The 14,397-nt window shown below is 46.7% G+C and overlaps 1 long non-coding RNA gene across 1 annotated transcript; it reads left to right on the top strand.

Moving 5' to 3' along the window:
* The first annotated feature begins 3,595 nt into the window (after nt 1–3,595).
* LOC144177971 (uncharacterized) lies at nt 3,596–13,149 on the top strand. The gene is made up of 3 exons (XR_013323898.1): nt 3,596–3,730; nt 8,297–8,487; nt 13,040–13,149. It is a non-coding gene; the product is annotated as an uncharacterized LOC144177971 (long non-coding RNA).
* The last annotated feature ends 1,248 nt before the right edge of the window (nt 13,150–14,397 follow it).

Genomic DNA, 14,397 nt, shown 5'->3' with positions numbered 1-14,397 from the left:
CTTATATTGGATGCGAGTGTTCAACCTCAGAAAAGGTATTGGTATTTTGTGGGTTCTGGTTTCAGCACCTTGATTTCCTTCCAGCTTAATCCCGTAACAAAACAAACAGAAACTGCTGTCCGCGAGCACTGCGTCAAATGCTCACTACTACCTAATGGCAACTGAGTGAATATTTTCATACAACATGCAAACTTGACCAGCTAAGCAGTCGGTACGGATTAGTACAGCTGGCCAGACTATCATGCTCTCTAAGAGTGTGTGTGTAAATACTTTTGTTCTCACCTTCGCTGCGCCGTTTTTATTTGTATAATTCGCAAGCAGTCTGCCCAGATTACTATATTTACCTGGTTTAGTTCAGGTTGTAGCGTATTTCACGCAAATTTGTAGCCGACTGCAAGCGCTCACTGCACATTCATAATATTGTACTTACCACAATGTATCTCATGCATGATTATGCTGACCCTAGTATTTTTAAACGTGGTTTCCCACTAATTGATTGATTCACGTGGCCCTTGAAAAAAATAAACCCCATCGCAAATCCCAGCATAAATTCTGCTGGGAAATCAGGTGGGTATGGTGATCAATACTGGAAACTTACCTGGGCAACGTTTTTAAAGCTGGGAGTAGGTGGGAATAATGGCGGTAGGTTAGGTGGGCACCTCGGCTATCCTGGGCAATACTGGTGGCCTTACTGGTCAACGTGACCCACCACAACCATGCTGGCGTTAATAGTGTTGAGTGATCGTCTGCGATCGGGACGCCCTTTTTTCTCCTTGGCAATGCCCACCATCGTTTGCCGTTAAAATGCGCTAACAGTGAAGGGCGCCATGACCGTTCAAAAAAAGCGGTATAGACATCGACAGCGGCCATGCAATTTGTTGCGAGCGGAGGATGTTTATATTCGCACGTAAAGTATTTGAAAACTTATAATCGATATACCTCCAGGCCTAGAAACGAAGCTTCACTTGGGTGGGCCGGCCTGCGTGCGCACAGGCATGCATAACGCGAACTTATCTAATATATGAACTACAAGATGATATGCCGGGCTCTGCATATTTATGAAAAGATGCAACACTACGGAAAAGATGCAACACTACGAAGCCAGCGAGCGAACCACCACCGTCGTTCCTAGCCGTTGTCGCCTGCAGCCTCCGTCACGCCATGAAATAGCTCATGGAACATGTACTGTTTGCTTACAGAACAGGCTCTCAACTCCTGCTGGATGTAAGTGGCACCAGACCTTACCGTTTACCAACAGCTTAGGCTTCCATGACAATGCTAGAGTTTTATTTATTTTTAACGCGTTTTGAACGGCGCACTTCACTCGACTGAGTTGGCCGCCGGCAGGGGGCCAGCGCGACACAAGACGACGGCGGCAACGTTTCGGCGGCTCGCTCGGATCCCACCGTCATGGCTGCCTGCAGTGGTTCTGCGCTTCGGTAAATGCTCAGCGGCGTGAAATTTATGATTACGTGAAGACTATGGATTTATCACCGGACGAACAAGTACAGCTGGACAGTTAAGGTAAGTGAAACGTCGTTTACTAGTCCTGTGTATTTAACGGAGCACTGTTGTCGAGCCGGTGCCGGCCCTTAGGACTGACATTTTGTGTGTGCAACGTATCGCTCGCGTTGGTGTGCGATATCTATCATATCGGCGTTACGCAGATTTGGCATTTGACAAGCGACCTTGTCTGTCTTGTCACGTATGTAAGCAGCACTTGCTCTAAAGTTTGCGCCTTGGGTTGTGCGAAGTACAATCATGTGTCATTAGTCAAACTGACCGCACCGAAAACGCTACCGCCTTGTTCTTCGCTGTGAGCCACCCAAAAAATACCACTTCGCTCCAGCCTCCAGGTTATAAAAATAATGCGTAGCTGTGTAATCGGCTGAGTACTATTTTAGGGGAATTGTACACTAACAAAAAAAAAGTAAAACACGGGGTGTGCCTTGAATTCAGTCTAGAACAGGGTATCGGAGTATATTTAGGGCCCCCTAGCCCGCTCCAAACTATGAATGTTTCAGTATTAATGTGTTCAATTATGAGCGTGAATAGTTTTGTGCTTCCGTCAGCCCCCTCGGGAATATGCATTTATACAAATTTTTATGCGACCACGTTGAAACATTGCGCCTATCGTGCCTCGTCTAGACGTTGGCGTGCTGCGCACGGATAAACAGCGTTGTTGTAACCAGGTGGCCGCTGCCTTGCGCGTGCTGTAATGGTCGAAACTTTTTGTAAATGGCAATAAAATGTGCGTTCAGACTCTCCATGTCGAAAGGGGTTTGCCTTCTGGTTCTCCCATGCCCATCCAAAGTATCATATTCCCCGCGAGGCACTCCTTTCATTTCATTCCTAATTGTGAAAAGTTACCTTGCAGAAGCGCAAGTGCTTCAAAAGAGCATGCCTGTTTTATGTGCGCTGGCTTTCTCGGTAGTGATCCGCGGCCATTGCATTTCTTCTGATAGATACAAAAAAGAAAAACAGTAGTGCCGATATTTCAGTGCATTTTACGAAACCAGGGTGGTTTAAAGAGGTGTTGACGTACCTAACTAGCTTGTAATTAATATGGAGCTATAACTGCAAATTAGTTTTATGCATGACTAGGATGGCATGCACTTATTGATGGCTAAACGAAGTTATCTTTACCCTTTTTCTTCATGTGAGTGACCGCAAGCCTTTGAACTATAGAGAACGAGTTGCCAGTGGGTTATTCAGGATTAAGTGTTGCAGGTTTCAGGTTTCACATTTGAGCTGATGGGAACTGAGGGGCTCTTGGCCATGGCACGTTCTCTTATTTTTTTCAAAACAAGGCTTATTTGGGCTTCAAAATCACCCACGGCAACTTAAATTACTAATGTGGATGTGTGCCCCCTCTCCTTGAATGGTTAGTCTAGCAGCAGGCATCACATCTGGAAGTGCGGTGAAGCATGGTGATAGTGATGAACAGTAGAAAAGGAAAAAAAACATCAGATGGCGCACCATATTTTCTTTTTTCTACCGGGCCTCTCTTCATTAATGATCTCCACGTGTGCTGTGCTGGTTCGTTATGTCACGGTGACGTGGGCGTCTAAACAAACATGCGTATTCTCATCTCAGTGCTTAGAAAGCTTTTGCTGCTTTCCAGCTCTGCACTTTTTCCTCCCCACTTGTTTGGCAGTTCCAGTTAATTTTACATTTGGACATAAAAAAAAGCTTGCGAAGACTCAGACAAACATATTTGACGCTGACCACGCTGCAAGCAAATGGTTACCAATGAGGGAGTAGAGGAAAATAACCTTTGCCGGCTGCAGGCTAGTCTCGAGAATGTGCACCTGCTTCCAGGGTTTCTCGTAAAACAAATCGGTGGCAGAGGAGCGGTGACAGTAGAATATGCTACTAAGCATCCACTGCACTTCTGTCCTGGTAATCAGTGCCTTCTGGTGCACAATGCAACAATTATTGCCCATTATAGCATTGCTTGGAGCAGCCAGCTAACCACACGGATGACCATTTTTCTTAGGAACCTACGTGGACTTTCAATGCATTGCATTTGGGCCTTTATGTTTGCATTTGAACTGTTTCAGTATATTGAGCCTGATCCTCATTTGTATCTGCTTTTAGCAGTTGCAGTGCCGGTGCGACCACCACCAGGTTCTCTTGCTGGAGGAAAGGTGTTGCTGGAGCTGTGGTGTCCCCTCTTCCCTTCCTCCCTGAGCCAGTTTTGAAAATGTTTGCAGCTGTAGATGGGCAGGTAAGCAGAATTTTTCCCTTGTCGTTGCTGTACACTAATGAATCATAAGGAGCCAAAAAACCAGAATTCAGCCTGCAGTTTAAATATCGGCAGCACTTTTCTTTTAACTTGCAACTTCAGCTGGATGCACGCGCAGCACTCAAGAGCAAAGTTCGATGAACAGTTATTTCTTAGAAAATATTGGTTCTTATCCAACTGCACTTTAATTTTTGGCCATGTAAGAATGCTGTCTAATAGTCGAAATAAAAAGAACGGTAGCGTCAACAACTGGTTTAAAACCTGATTGCACACAGCACAGACTGTCCAATTAATTGGGGTTTTGGGAACCGAAACTGAGAACGGCAGCCACTCCCGACACGTGCTGGAAGTGGCTCATGTCGCACTGTTCTTTCTATGGAAGAACAATACTGTGTCGTGGCTAATTATGTCCAGTGAAAAAGCAGTGAAAAAAAGTCACAGCATATCCCCGGGGTGAATGATGATGAGTGGGCGTAGCTCCTGAGGGGAAATCATCGGTAAAACCGTGACTCTTCAGTGAAAGTTCGCCCACTACGTCTGTGTCTAAACGTAACGTCTAGAAAGTCTCGCTTAAAACGCGCGTCGGCACCTTGGGGCTGAGCTCGCCTGATGCGTTTTGCAGACGCCTCACGAGCTCTCACTGCAGCGGCGTCTGCCTGCCGATACGCGCGCTTTCTCGCCGCTTCCCGTTCTCTGACGTTTTGGAGATCCTCTTCGCGCCGCAGCCGTGCCGCTTCGCGTACGGCAGGGTCCTCGCGCCGTTGCCGTGACGCTTGGGCCTCTCGTCCTCGAACGCTGGGATCTTGGCGGCGTCGTCGCGCAGCCAAACGACACGCTTCGGCCTCCCGCTCTCGTACGGCAGGATCTTGGCGGCGGCGTCGCGCAGCTTCACGGAGCGCTTCTGCCTCGCGGGCTCGCACATCTGCAGCCTTATCCATCGGGCGACTCCGAGCGCGCGCCAACAGCGAACGGATTTTATTACAACGCTCCCCGCCACCTAGTAAACAATCCAAGAACTAAACTAGAGGTAGCCACGCCATCTAGTAAACAATCCAAGAACTAAACTAGAGGTGGCTACATACATACGTCGAGGATGGACAGACCCACGCCCTAAGGAGCTTCGCCCCTAAAACGTGCACTGTAAGAAGTGTAACGTGTTCCTACCACACAAGTCGCAGTAGACAATGTGGCCTGTGTACTAGCCTTGGCGCTTCGAGTTTACGAATAGTGGCCTGATTGTAGCAGCTATTTGTAATAGATGAATGACCTGGTTTCAATCGTGTACGCATAAAAATAACCCGCAAGAAGCAGTGATACAGCACTCCAGAGTTTTACTGTCACGCATTTCAATAGCTGTCCTGCAAAAGCTATTCTATTAACGCTGTTTTCTCAGCTGCATGTGTTCGGTTATGGCTTACTTCAAAAGCATTAAACAAAAAGTTTGGCAAGATTAGAATTTGTTTTAAGAAGCAGATTTGGTTGTTGCAGATGCGGCTTGGTACATTATTGTGTACGCGTAGGCCCGGCCAGAACTGGGAGCGCTGAAGACCAGCCGCCCAGGTGGGCAGTCGTGTTTGATCAGCCATTTCATACTCGTGGTGATGATTGCAGTGATGATGATGATGGTGCTGGTACAAGACTTCCCCCCTGGTGCGCAGTGTGATAAATAGCAATGAAAGAACATTAGTGTCAATCTACCAGTAGATACTCATAGACACTGGAATGCTGGACTACGGACTGGCTTTCATGCAGCATTTTTCTCCCATGCGTGCTGTTTGAACAGTGCAACTGTTGTAGCTGGCTGTAATGTGTGGCGCTAATGCGTTTAAAATACCCAAAAAATGCCGAGTGCTCGTGAGCGCGTGCCTCGAGCAACCACCAACCGACCCCCGCATGCACAGTGCCTTTAGCAAAAAAAAAAAAGAGGCAAAATGTTGGAGGAGTGCCTCGGGTTGCCTAGCGACCAGCAACGCCACAGTTGCTAAACACTTGCTCCATGGAACCTCGACGCAAATCGAGGAAAGCAGCGCATGCGTCGTGCATGTAAGCGCGCCACTGTGCCCCAGCTGTTGTCAAGTGGCGCATGCAGTGCTCGTCAAAGAACAACGACGATATTTTTGCATATGATGACTACTACTACCACATTGCAAAGCATCGACGGAACATGTAAACAGACAATTTCAAACTTGTACAAACGTGTGCTGCTGGGTTCTTCAGCGTGTACGTAGGAAGAAATCATGTAGCGACTATGGCTCAATCCTTGCTTGACTTAGCGCAGTGAAAGAAGCTAAGTGTCTGTGAAACATTAACATTAATCAACTTAATTAGCATCCCAGACACCAGACCACACAGCCAAATGGTTGAGAGCAAAGGAGTTCAAAAAGTGTTTTAGCAAACGATTGTCCCTCTGTGCTCTCCATTACCCTTCGAGCTGCATTAATTGATTGTATGGTGTATTCGCCGACGCTACACAGGCGATGAGGCACGTTGTAGTGGAGCGCTCCAGATTAATTTTGACCACCTGGGGATCTTTAATGTGTTCCGAAATCTTGAACATGCACGCACCTATGCTTTTCACCTCCAATTAAAAAAGTGGCCACCGCACACATTGGGCTTCATTGCAATGTTGGTTGGCACGCATACGTTGTACATTCTTTCATCACTGAGTGGTCATTCCTCTTTTGGGGTCTAACGACGACACCAAGGAAAAAAAAAATTGGTTCCAATCCACGCTTTAAAGGTGGTTCGAAAGCAAAGCTGTAAACGACACCCACAACAATTGCCGATGCTGCCATTTGAATTCACAAACGTGGCAGTGCAAAGAGTGAAACCACATATTCTTGCAAGCCATTATCTGGAATTCACGGGGGTGGCGTCCCGATTGCAGCAGTGTTGGCCACGGCCGGGCTAGAGCGCCGGACGCCGCCGCTGTATCCTGGCCGTGCGTCAGCAGAAAGAAAACGGTGACGAGCGTCTTTCTAAGGGTGAGACAGCGGAACGTGATGAGCTAGCTAGGGGCTACACCAACGCACGACACAAGCGCAGACACCGAAGCAATTTCGCATGTGAGCTTAGCGATTCCCATTTATACCGATAACTAGTTAGCTTAGTAAGGTTGAGAATTGCAAAAAAGCTGAGGGAACTTTTATAATCGCTATTTATCAGATCCTGTTGTTCTTTTGCCTTGTGTAATGCCTGTTAAAACACAACCATGTTTGTATTCAGTAATTTAGAGAACAAAGTCCCATTCGTGGCAAGCACTGCGCAAAAGGTAGCGTTTCTCTAGTGACCAGATGTCTGTAAAGGGGTCTGTACATTTTGTTTTCCTGCCCTCCAAACCAATCCTTAACGTATCTTTGGTGTATGGCCACTTAATTCCGTCGGGTCTGGATTACCCAGGAGGTGCTGTCAAGCAAGTTAAAAAGTCGTGTGAACGAAGCGCGCAATGTACGCGAAGCTGCACAAGAACAGGCCAAAACAACCGTCGCTAAAGCAGATGACAAAGCCAACGCAATGGTCCTACCAACGTGCCCACCGGGCGCACAGCTCCGAAAGCAACTCCGGCATTCGGGGAACGCTGGGTAATAGCGCCCTTCGCCGCTCCGTCTACACAGTGCTTCATGAGTGAAAAGGGCCCTCCTTCTCCTTAGCCACGTTGGAAGTTTCTTGTTGCGCACTCCACGAAGAAACCGTTGGCTGGTAGAGGCAGAAAGCTTTCTTTAAAACTTGTCCGCATTTCAAAACAACTACATATATTCTTGGCCGAGTTTCCAAGCATAACCAGGCATAATCTTAGTTGAACCAAAAATAAGCTAGGTGGGGCGGACAGCTTTGCTCTTTGCCCACGTACGCGCCACTAGGGTAAAATTTGCCGGGAATCCAACTTGTGCCCTTGTGCTCGGCAGCGCAACGCCTTAGCCACTGAGCCACTGCGGCGGGTGTATATCTTTTGGCCTACCAAAACTTCAATAGTATCGCAGCGCAGTGGTTCGCAGCCATGACTGCCCCAGGGACCCCTTCTTGACTTGCAAAACAGTGGGGACCCCACGATTGAGCATATGTTGATCGGTGTCATTATGTCTAACAATTTGTACTTGTATCTACAAGTCTTTGAACACTTATATGCTGCCTTAGGTAGGCCTTTTTATCTCTTGTCATAGCTGAAGGCGTTAAAATATGCACTATGCAGAGAAACTAAACATACATGTAATGCAGCGAGGCCACCTTTTTGCATAGCAAGAAAGTTCTGGCAAAATCTACAAAACAGTGGCAGGGGAAAAGTTTTGAAAGAGGCTTCACGGACCCCTGAAGTGCTCTCGCGGACCCCCTTGGACCAGTCGTATAGCATGTTGCAGAGCACGACAACACTTACTCGATCAAATCTTTGGATTTATGTGACCAGTAAAGTTTGGTTACATGATTTAGCTTTCCAATAAAGTAAAGTACAACCTCAACACAGGATATAGTACTTATACCTGATTCAAATAGCCCAAGTTGATCAGTTGGGAGTTTAAAATTAATTGCTTTGTTTTCTAATTGCAAGTGCAGATTGGTCCAAATGTGGATGTGCCTGACGCAAAATGGACGTGGCTGATGCGGAACACATCCTATGGAGAATTCTGCCTGGATCTGGCAACCCTACAGAAGCGGCGGTACAGGATGTGACGGGGCAGACCTTCTACAGCATGGCACGGGCGATAGAGAAGACAGCATCTTTCGTCAATGTGGAACTTGAAAAAGTATGTGAACTTCTATATTGTTATCGTGCGCCTTTTAAAAAAATAAGTCAAGATAATATTGTCGATTCATGTAATATTTAGAGCATATAAGATGTTTCCAACTGGCTGACACGCATGTTTTGAGTTGGTATTTTTACTGGGGAATAGATATTAATTACAGAAAAAAAAAACCGTTCTCAGCTCTTCAACCTGAGTTCAGGCTGAGGGGTAGTTTCTAGTTAAAAAATGGGAGGAGACTTAAGACATGTATGATTGTGGGAAACAACACGCTGGAAAACAATAGGACAAGAAAAAGGGGCACAACACTTGTCCTGACTCGAACTAGTGTGCGCATATACGTGCAACTACGCACTTGCACAGAGGGAGAAGAAAAGACTGAAGCAGCTTTGCATAGGATAATGAGCTAAAAAGACAAGAAGTTGGAAGAAAACGTGTGTGGAGAAGGGCTGACAAGTCACGTGAGCATATGGCCGACTAGCTTGGCTTTTTTTTTTGTGGGACGTAATCGACATCTGGCTTACGCTGTCACCTTTATAGACCATAATTGCCTGGCTCTCCCTGGGCGCTGGCATTTTTCCGTGATCGGTGTGCTGCCATGCAAGCGCTTTGTAGGGGAATGGGGCATGCCAGCTGCCGCCCCCATAGCGTGCAACCGCTCGCATTGTGGACTGCATATCGTGCGTCTCGTGTGGCTTGAAAATTGGTTAGCGCCTTCCCATTTGATGTATCATGCCACAGTTAGCTTGTTCACCAAAGAGCACATTCAAGGAAAACGAGAACTAATTCTTATGCGAGGCTTGACCATGACGTACAGATTGTGAATGCAGCGTGTGGCACGTTGTTTTCGACAAAATCATGACTTGTGTGGCTCTATTTTGTAGTGCCAGACTTTTTGATGTCCACTGTTGTACCCGGGTTATTACAGCCGCTTGCTTTCTTTTTAAATCCCACCTCCCAGTCACCATGCCTTGTGTGAAATTCACCATGTAAGGAAGCTATCCGTTCAAGCATGACTGCGCTGCTGTTGACTGCACTAACAACCAACACAACTGCACAGTCTTCACGCAAGAACTAACCGACAGAAATAGGCGTATAGATATTGTACCTTGGTGCAAATATACACAAGCATAAGGAAGAAAAGACACAGAGCTTGCATGTTTTTCCTTCCTTCTGTCTGTGTGTTTGCTCTGTTGTACGAAATGAACTTACGCCAACTCCCCCAATTTACTACTTTACTCAGGCGTATAAATGTGCAAAGTCTATAAATTTTCTGGAGGCTTGCAGCGCTGCGGAAATGGGTCTTTATGTTTAACCGAAAGTACTTCCTATCCAGCAGCTTGGCACGAGCAGCAAAAAGGAAAAAGAAAAGTTGTGGCACGCCAGTTTAGAAAGCCCGTTTATTGACCTCCATGACGCTTGCAGTCAGAAACTGTGGTTTTCTAGAAGTTAGCTGTGTTTATTTCACAAGGCCAAGGTCTGCGAAAATCAACCCTTCGCTTACGTTGCAGCACGGGAATGTGAGAAGGGTGAGTGTGCAGCTAATCTCTCGGGTATGGGAATGTCACCTGCAGCAATTGACCACAAAAGGGGAGTGCAACAAAATAGATCCTCACAGGCCACAATTTGAGCGAGAATGATTGACAGCACGCTTGTAAATACCCAAAGTCAGCGATGGACGTCTAGGGTGTCAGTAACAGGTTTCTAGAAGAAACGTGCAACCACACTTTTTTGCTGTTTGTGCCAAACTGCTTGATTCAGTGTTTTCAGTTCAGCGTGATGACCCATTTGCACGGCACCATGAGCCAGAGGAAAATTTATAGGGTGATTAGACTTCATATAGGAGTAAAGTAGTGAATGCCATACTTGGAGTGAAATAAGGAAAAAGACACAAGCGATGTGTGTCTTTCGATTTTTATGCTTATGTATGTTTGTGTCATTGTATATCTATACGCTTATTTCTTCAGGATATTTTTGGACTAATATTTTCCGCTTGCGTTGCTTGTTAGTGCAGTCCACAGCGGCGCTGTCACACTCGAACGAATGGCCTCTGTGCATTTGAATTTCTCTCTGAGCACGGGACTTGAACACGGGAATTAGATAGACGGCAAGTAGCTGTAAACACCTGGGTATAACAATGCACATTAGAAAGACTGGCACTAGAAATTGTGGGCTAACGTACGGGATAGCAGAGGACCCCGGCTAGCTTCACTAGAGAAAGTGCTACGCGCCGTACACTAGCCCTGAGGAATCCGAAAACTCGCTCACGGGTTCGGGTTCTCGGAGGCTTTATTGCCTGGCAGATTCAGCGCATATACCAGACCACACGACTATCGCTTGTGGGGAGACAGTAGCTCCTGTCACTCGCTCAAGCCGCGGGACCCAGACCTCGATAACAGTCATCACGGCTGCAGGAGCAGGGGAGGCATCCCGTGCGACCGATCAGGGCAGAATCTCGGCAGTCTGTGGAACAAACTGGGTTCCCGTCATCGGGGCATAGCCAACCGATTCCGACCAAATCGCCCAGTCGACTCCCGGCGGAGCGCTCGTTCGTCCTGCAGGTCGGTCAGCATGGTGGGGAGAGCAGGTCTTCCCCTGGTGGAGGAGGGGGTGGCGCGAAGGAAGGCGACAGACTGGTCCTCCTTCCCCCACGCCCTCGTGCACAGATTCACAGCGAGCCGGTTCGGCATGTCAAGAAGAGGACATGTTCGGCGCATGGGGCCACGAAGAGGTCATGACTCACGCAATGCGCCGGCTGCCCAAAATGGTTGCTCCCGGTTCGCGAAAGCATGTGCAAGCGAGGCGTAGGGAAACAAGGGTCCCCACAAAATCGAACCACACAGTTCGTGATTTTGACGAGAACGCGCAACACCCTTCATTCACGACATGCGACACGCTGTGACACACTGCATCTGTTCGCAGCGTGGTTAAGCCTGGCATAAGAATTAGTTCTCGTTTTCCATGAATGTGCTTTCAGGCAGTAAGCTGTGGCATGATGAAACATCAAATGAAAAGGCATTTACACGTTTTCACGCCATATGAGACGCACAAAATGCATTCCAACGTGAGCGGTGGCATTCGGCTGGGGCAGCGGCTGGTCTGCCCGCAATACCCACAGGCAGCAGCCGGGCGGTGCAGCCCAGGGAGTGCCGGAATATTTTGGTTCATAAAGGTTAATGTCTAAGGCTTCTACTATATTCCTAAGCATCCGATCTCTATGCTCGAAGAGCCCCTCGTTATCACCAAATTGACGTTTGCATGCACTTTTCTTCACTGTGCGGGTAAATTTGCATACGTGTGATGTTTTATCGTCTGTGGGTGCTCTTCTTTTCAGCAGCTCCCATCTGCCCAACGTACACTGTTATGCAACAGAGCAGTATCTGGTAAACTACACGCATTTTACAAGGCACAAAAGCACACGTGTGCTTGACTTTGGAAGTTGTAAAACTGGCGTTATGTGGACGCTTTTTGTTCACAAACGAACAAAGCCTGCCTATTTTTTTCTTAGCTGAGAAAAGGATTTGCACGCCATATCGAGACCCCACATTTTTCAGCCCATGTGCCATCTTGTGCATGTAGGGCATGACCGCACGTTTCACGAGTTCCTTTGCCGAGTTAGTTGTCTTGCCGTACATGCACAAAACGGCACGCAAGCAAAAAATGTGGGGTCCCTATATAGTATGCAACCCTTTTACTGAGCTAAGAACAAAATAGGCCGGCTTTATTTTTTTCATTGGTGAACAACAAAAAAACGCTCACATGGTGTAAACGCACGTGTGCTTTTTGCCTTGTAAAATGTTTGCCGTTCACCCAATACCGCTGTCTCGTGAAGGAGAGTACATGGGGCAGATGGGGCCCTTCTTAAATGTAAGATTAGAAGCGCACTCAGGGACGATAAAAGATCGCACGTACGCAATTTTACCTGCGACTTGCAAAAAGTGTGGGTGAAAACCCTGTTTCGATGATAGCAAGGGCCACTTCGAGCATAGAAATGGAATGGTTAGGGAGATACTACAAGCCTTTTACGTGAACATTTAAAAAGCCGACTGCGTAAGCCATACCTTGATTACGCTCCACAAAAAAGGAGCCAAGATTTTCGGCTATATGCTCAAGTGATTTGTCAGCCCCTCTACACACGCTTTATCCTGTGCTTTCTTGTTTTTCAGCGCAATATTGTTTGCAGAGATGCATCAATATTTTCTTCTCCCTCTGCGCATGCGCGCAGCTGCGTGCGTTTTTCCATTTTGCTAATACAGGTTGCGGGTCAACCCTTGTGCTTGGCCTCTTACTGTTATCCCATTCCTTTCCACGCCCTGGGGTTTCAGTATGTTAATGAAAGACAGAAAATATTTTGGATTTGCCCGTAGTTTTTTTTTTCATGTCAATGGTTTTCACTCGTTCATCCTTAGACCAGGCGGAGTTCATATATCAGAAATAGAAGGCGACTTAAAATGTTAATAAGAAGGAGAGAAAACGTTTTATTGAGAACAAACAAAAAATGGAAGGTCTGTGTGAGTTTTCTTGACCAGATATGTGGCCTGCCTTCTACTTTCAGAATCCCCTGGTGAAATGTGCGTCAACTATGCCCTCAAGTACCTGTAGAGGTTATTTACAGAGGCAAGCCACCGTGAAAAGAGCGTCTGTGCACAATAAAATGAAGCTGTGGTGTGAGCGCACGGTTTCGCATTACTTCCACATTAAGCAGCAAAAGTGTCCCGGTAGCCACGCATACATCTATGCATATTCTGTCAAGACGGCTCCCATTCCAGAAAACTTCACGACCCACTATTATCCCTGTGACGCCTATGCCCGCTAGACGGGTATGCCGCCATCTGTACCCCCATGCCCCCCAATACCGGCGTGCCCGATAGTGCCCGCTATTTGGCATGGCGGTGTCTCCACTACAATAATCCACTATTTTGACCGGCAGCAGCTTCCGCTATGCCCGGCATGGCGGGATTTCGGACAGGGAATTGTTATTTAATTACACGTAAATACCCTTCTGCCTAAAACTTTAATATCAATCCGTTCGTTCCTACAAAGCACAGGTGCCCTGAAATGTATATATGTTCACTCGCGTGCCTGCCCTCCGATACAATTTTACTGGTGTCATGAAACTTCAAATAGGAACCACTAGTTCATGCCATCTTAATCTTCATTTACTTTCGAAAAAGAGATAAGCCTTTCTGTACACACCCAGCTTATATTGTACGTCCTCATAACTGATCAGTTTGTTTAAAACGACACAAAGACATATAGTCAAGCTTCCCAAAGAAACTATTAGTTCTGTTGTGTTATCTGTAACACACAAATATAGAATTGTGTCCTAGTCCCGAAAGAACAAAATGTTTGTTTTGCTTTGCATTCCTTAATAGTTACGTCCGTACCGAGAGGAGGGAATTGTCTCAACAAGTTCCCTTCATCGTTTTCCACTCTGCACGGTTGCTTTTCTGTGTACGTACAAATAAGAAAAATAGCGGTTTGCTAACAACCCATTTGTGTATACTTGTTGTGTGTCATGCATTCTTTACTTTCTCTGCTCGATTATACCGTGAGCGGACAGACCCTAATATGACTCAGTACAGAGAGATAGCATTCGTTCAATAGAGGATAAGCCTTTGTGCACACGATACCTTCGTTCTGTGCTTACAGAAAGTACTGCTATTCTCTTCGAAGGCCACATAATCTGCGATTTTTTCTCTTCTATCACATAAAAAACACCGAGGCAACACTACACCTTGTCTCGTATAGCAATGACAATTATACTTAGCCCTCTACTAGACGTCTTTCTCCTCGCAACAAAAACAAACGGAGGAAGAATAGAGTAGACGAGACAGGCGCAATCTTATTTCGAGGTAGCCCCTGTCTCGTCTACTCGGTTTTTTGTCCGTGTGTTTATGTTGAGCTTCAAAT

This window comes from Haemaphysalis longicornis, unplaced genomic scaffold, assembly GCF_048455015.1.
Source record: "Haemaphysalis longicornis isolate Haplotype H1 unplaced genomic scaffold, Haemaphysalis longicornis Haplotype H1 scaffold_36, whole genome shotgun sequence".
NCBI classification, from domain to species: Eukaryota; Metazoa; Arthropoda; class Arachnida; order Ixodida; family Ixodidae; genus Haemaphysalis; species Haemaphysalis longicornis.
The sequence above is the reverse complement of the archived record's forward strand: the minus strand, read 5'-3'. Positions and strand labels throughout refer to the sequence as shown.